Source organism: Gossypium arboreum, chromosome 1 (genome assembly GCF_025698485.1).
Source record: "Gossypium arboreum isolate Shixiya-1 chromosome 1, ASM2569848v2, whole genome shotgun sequence".
Taxonomy (NCBI): domain Eukaryota; kingdom Viridiplantae; phylum Streptophyta; class Magnoliopsida; order Malvales; family Malvaceae; genus Gossypium; species Gossypium arboreum.
Genome location: NC_069070.1, coordinates 50,684,132 through 50,690,464, shown reverse-complemented (window position 1 = coordinate 50,690,464; position 6,333 = coordinate 50,684,132). Strand labels below are relative to the sequence as shown.

Below are 6,333 nucleotides of genomic sequence, written 5' to 3'. Positions count from 1 at the left end.
TAAGTACATGTTAGAGTGAGAATTTGATGTTGCCATAGAAGGGAAAAATGATCAGCATGTCATAAAACATAAGAAAATAGGCTGAATTTTAATTTACGAGCTTTGGGGCAAAAGTGTAAATATGCAAAAGTTTAGGGGCAAAATTGTAATTTTTCCAAAATATGATTTTGGGTCAATTTGAATAATGTGAGTCCTAATTAGACTATATTTTAAATGATAGAGCAAGGAAAACTGAAATTCGGAATAAAATGGGGAAAATACCAAGTTATGAACGAAATGGTAAAAATAGCCATTTTCGCATACGAGGTAAGTTCATATGTAAATGTTGGTAACATAGTTATTATTTTAAATGTTTTAATTTTTTTTAAATGATATGATAATTATTATGAAATATTATACTTGTGATAATTGTTTGATAATATGTCAAATTATGTGATATACTTGGAAAATGTGAAATACTACCGAGTATCGATATCGGCATTCCGTAGAAGATGGTTGAGACACATGATTGGGAAAAAGGTCCGTTGAACCTCGGGAATGGATTAGGATACAAGTGACATGTCACTAGGATGGTTGAGCATCCGAACTCGTTGAGTTGAGTCCGAGTTCACTTATGGATGCGAATGTCCGAACTCGTTGAGTTGAGTCCGAGTTCGTGAGATGTAACTAGGCATCCGAACTCGTTGAGTTGAGTCCGAGTTCACTTATGGATTCCTTATTGAGTTTAGTTTTATTAGAGATAAACGGCATAGTCATTGAAGCTCATGCAGGGAGATATCGATTCGTAATACACCGAGGTCGAGTAGTTGAACCTCAAAGCAGGGAGACTTTAACTAATAAACTGTACTAATTGGCCCAACCAAAATTCTAGAAAAAATTAGTAGATATATATATGAGTCTAGTTTCAGGAAAAATTTACGGAATTGGATTTGAGTTTCAGTAACTCGAGATATGATTTTAAAGCGATCGTGATGCGAGTTAGCCGACTTGTCTCGAAATTTTAAAATGAATTGTATGAAATGTTTAATTAATGAATTAAGTCCGTTAACACCTCGTGTTCGACTCAAAACAGTCTCGGTGCGGGTGTTACATTTAGTGGTATCGAGCAGGTTTAGTCGGTTCTCGGACTAACCTAGCATGTGTAAAAGTTTAGCTATACATGCCATCGATCCGTGATAGTGTGATGTCTTCCGACGCGTATAAGTACCGTCTTATTTAGACAGGTACTCTCCAACCGAAAAATGCCGACCATGTTCAATGTTATGTGAAGATATTTGAGTAAAATTATGATTATGATAAGTCTCGGTTCAAAAAAGTATGAATAAAAGTTTATGATACATATGTGATAATATGTGAGATGAAAGTTCATGTTGTGATAAATATCTATATTTGCTTAATGCTCATACGATGTAGTGTATGTGGCTTACTTGATAAGATGAACGGAATAAATAGAAAGTAGTAGAGGTATGAATAAAGGTCATAATATTATGATACGAATGAAAATGTCCTTGTCTTGATTGGATGTCGAATGTTGATGAATGTTAATGATATACAATTTTTTATGAGATAAAGGATTATAATGAAATGAACTTATCTATGTTAAATTATTGGACTGAATTGTATGATTGTAATGATATGTACATGATGATGCACGAAATGAAAGTTGTGATTGTGATGCAAATATCTATGTTTGTTTGGCCTTATATAATGTCATGAGCATGAATTAATTTAATTAAATGAATGGATAAGTAAAGCTATCTAGAAAACATAGAATGTATGCATAAGTATATTGTCTAAATGGGACAATAGGAAAATTGGTGTAAGCCAACATGAATGAATGACATGATTTTGATGATGTTACTATGATGATGGAAGTTGTGTCATATGTGTATGTATAAGAAAGTCGAGTCGAGGTCCTACAACCCTCCCCTTACCAAAGTGGTACTTATAATGGAATTTCATGAGATTTGTATTGAATAAGTTTCTGTTGAAAACCCAAAGAGTTCAATGATAGAATAATTATAAGTATGATCCGAGATTGAAAATGAGCTGATAAGTAAAGTCGAGCCGAAAAGTATCGGATTGACGTAAAATTATTGGAGTTATGCATTGTCCTAGTTAGAAAAGGAATTCTCCTTGGTAAATCGAATTACTCAAGTGCAAGGTCGAGAAAAGTGTAAATCGAAATTTAGTCGAATTGGCCTTTTTAGTGAATGGTTTAATATAAAATTTGTGACGGCAGAACTAGTTGGGAAATGATATTTCAAATGTGAATTATCCGAGTGTGACAGTTATGACCGGACAGATTTAGCGATCTCTTTTGAGATGTTCTATGTGTTCACCCGTTCTCGTAAATATTTCTATGGCTATTGATCTTCGAAGAAATTCTTGTTATATGGGAATGTCTTCTAATTCGGTGTTGGATGAAAGCATTGGTAGTCCGATCGGTCTATAATTTATATTGCTCTATTTCATCGGGTATTCTATTTCATTTTGTCGATAAGAATTGATGAGAGAATTCATATGATATTATGATTCTGTTTCTTCTACTTGATGCTTCATCTGATATATATGTATAGGAAGATATATTGATCTTGTTATATTTGATTTCAGTGGGATTAAATAATGTTTTCTTTTGGACTTTCTTTCTTTGAAGAATTATCGAGGTATTCTGTATTTTCTCTATGAATTTGGTTTTCGATTCTCGGCATAGTATCGTATCTTGGGTTTCTTTATCCGGATCTCTTTATTCGGATTTCTTTATTCGGGTTTCTCTATCTTGGATTTCTTTATTCGGTTTTCTTGTTATCTTTGTTCCATAATTTGTCAATTATGACTCATGTTCAAGTACGTTTTTCATTCGTGATAATCATGTCAAATATGACTATACTTCTAATTTGATCTTGGTAATGTGGTGATTTTAGTATTGGGATTTTTCTAATTTCGTGTAAGGATTTGACATCAAGAAAAGGCATAGGTGATAAAAGCGTGAGTTTTAGTCGGTATGGTAAATTATTTATTTGAAAGATTTCATGTGACAATTATGTCGGATTATTTTTCCCAAGTTTGATAATAGAATTTCATTTTGTACAGATCAAAGAGTAAATAGTTTGAACGAGAAGTCTATATTTATTAGAAAGAGTTGAATATTAGTTTAAGTCACTACGAATGATAAGGTTTCCATCTTGTGAAAGCTGAAAAGTTTATTACATGTTGACGAGTTCGGATAGATGAGAATATTGGTAACCAAGCGTCCGAACTAGACTAGTCTACATTGAGCAAAGACTTCGACTTTCAAGAATGTATTGTTGTATGAATTGTGATGTGTTTCAAGACGGTGAGGTAATGTGATAGTTTAGAGCAGCCGATGTTACATAAAATCGGAGTTGTTAAAGGGGTTAAAGCCGAGCATTGGGATCTATCAAAATTATCCTTGTCAATGTTGATATTGGGATGGAAATGAGAAGGATTATTCTTGAGGCCATATCAGAATTATTTCTATGGCGGAAAGAGGAAAATGTGATGTATCTTATTGTTAAATGTTTGGCGAGATCTATAAATCACATCTGTATTGAATGAATTCCTACTCATCAGATTCATGGAATTTCGGTCTCTTTGATTGTCGGATTTCTTGGAATTCCGGTCTCCATTAAATCAAGTTGAGATCCAGGTTTTATGTCATGATATCATGGGAAATTGAGAAGGGTTGAAAATTTAAGAACAGTTGAGAGTTGAGACTGTAAGCTTTTAGATCATATGAGAAATTGAAGAGATGTATTGAGGTACAGTCTAAGTGCAAGTTCTTGACACCAAATATGAGATTAAAAGTGAAGACCACTTTTTCGGTAAGATTTTCGGGACGAAAATCCTTGAAGGGGAGAGTTGTAATATCCTCGATTTTGGGCCTAGTCGGAATAGTGGTTTCGTGACCACAAAATCCGAGATATAAATAATTATTTTATGATTATTTTAAGGTCTATGATATGATTGCATGATTGTGTGAAAATTTCGTGAAGAAATTTTATGCATAAAGTGCTTAATTTGAAATTTGGGACTAAATTGAATAAATTGCAAAACTTGTGTTCTAGAAGTATTTTGCATAAAATTGAATTAGATTATTAATTAGAGGTCCTTAAAGAGTAATTTTACCAATTTCTAAGTCTATGGACAAAAATTGGACATGGATGGAATTTTGGAAAGTTTAGTAGTAAGGGCATTTTGGTCATTTAGGGTAAAATGAATTAAAATACAAAATTAAAAGCCAATTTTGCTCATCTTCAACCCCATGGCCGAATATAGCAAGGAGAAACCATGGCTAGGGTTTTCAAGCTTCCAAGCTCGATTGTAAGTCCGTTCTAGCCTCGTTTTTAATGATTTTTACGTTTTTGGAGTCCCTAGCTCGATTTAGCTTATGCTAGCAATAATTTAACCTAGGGTTTATATTTGGAAAAATACCCATAGGTGAAATTTGTGTATTTTGGTGTTTTATGATAGAATATGAGGTTTTAAATTATGTTAGACAACTTGTGCTACTCGGTTTTAAGTGAAAACGAGCAAAAGGGCTTAATCGGTAAAAATACCTAATAGTCATAAGTACATGTTAGAGTGAGAATTTGATGTTGCCATAGAAGGGAAAAATGATCAGAATGTCATAAAACATAAGAAAATAGGCTGAATTTTAATTTACGAGCTTTGGGGCAAAAGTGTAAATATGCAAAAGTTTAGGGCAAAATTGTAATTTTCCAAAATATGATTTTGGGTCAATTTGAATAATGTGAGTCCTAATTAGACTATATTTTAAATGATAGAGCAAGGAAAACTGAAATTTGGAATAAAATGGGGAAAATACCAAGTTGTGGACGAAATGGTAAAAATAGCCATTTTCGCATACGAGGTAAGTTCATATGTAAATGTTGGTAACATAGTTATTATTTTAAATGTTTTAATTTTTTTTAAATGATATGATAATTATTATGAAATATTATACTTGTGATAATTGTTTGATAATATGTCAAATTATGTGATATACTTGGAAAATGTGAGATACTACCGAGTATCGGTATCGGCATTCCGTAGAAGATGGTTGAGACACATGATTGGGAAAAAGGTCCCGTTGAACCTCAGGAATGGATTAGGATACAAGTAACATGTCACTAGGATGGTTGAGCATCCGAACTCGTTGAGTTGAGTCCGAGTTCACTTATGGATGCGAATGTCCGAACTCGTTGAGTTGAGTCCGAGTTCACTTATGGATGCGAACGCCCGAGCTCGTTGAGTTGAGTCCGAGTTCGCTTATGGGCGGGTTACATGATTGCTTGATTGAATATGTGGCACTTATGTGCAAGTTATCCATGTATCCGAATTATATTCCGATGTGTTCAACGGGTAAAGTTCTACTCAAATGGAGGAATACTCAAGATGAAAGGGACGTATTGGTAAGTGTTGTGAAATGGATACTTTGAACAGGTATGTACTTAACCCTCGGGTTGAAAACTCGATATAACAACAATATGGTAAGATGATAAATGAAAAGGTGATATGAATGTCTTGGTGATGATTATGCAAATGATGTTTTATGTTTGCTTATATGGTTATGTTACTTGCTATTTGCATGTGAGCTTACTAAGCATTTATGCTTACTCCTCCTTTTCATTCCTTGTAGTGTTGACAAGCCAGCTCGGAAATCGGAAGCGGTCGGAGGCACGCTCACACTATCCGTATACCATCTTGGCATAATGGCTTGTATATTTTGAGTATGGCATGTATAGCATTATAATCATTTTATATGTATGGTCTTATGATATGGTTATTGAGTGGTATGGAAATAGAAATGCTTGGTAATGATTAGCCATTGGAATGGCTAATCATGATCATATTTGGTATTATGTATGTCAAATTGCTAGCTAATCCATGGAAACCATGAAATAGGTAAAATTTACCATAAAATAGATTCAGACAGCAGCAGTGACGTGAGTTTAAAAAATCACTAAAAATAGTAGAAATGGAATTAAATAATTAATAAGTTATGGAATCGAATTTTGATGAGTCTATTTTCATATGGAATAAGCGAAACAGGTATATGAGCTATATTTTATGAGATGTTTAAATTTTTGTGAAACAGGGCCAGAGAGATTTCTGGATCCCCTGTTCTGAATTTGGAAATTCACCATAAATTTTACAAAGATAATTAGAAGTCATTCTTTATATGTAAAGATTCCTTATTGAGTCTAGTTTTATTAGAGATAAACGGCATAGTCATTGAAGCTCTGTACAGGGAGATATCTGATTCGTAATACACTGAGGTCAGAGTAGTTGAACCCTGAAACAGGGAGA

General features: G+C 33.5%; 1 long non-coding RNA gene across 1 annotated transcript; it reads left to right on the top strand.

Annotated features, from left to right (window-relative positions):
* The first annotated feature begins 265 nt into the window (after positions 1-265).
* On the top strand, positions 266-6,031 carry LOC128280382 (uncharacterized). The gene is made up of 2 exons (XR_008270563.1): positions 266-306; positions 5,663-6,031. It is a non-coding gene; the product is annotated as an uncharacterized LOC128280382 (long non-coding RNA).
* Positions 6,032-6,333: the final 302 nt, after the last annotated feature.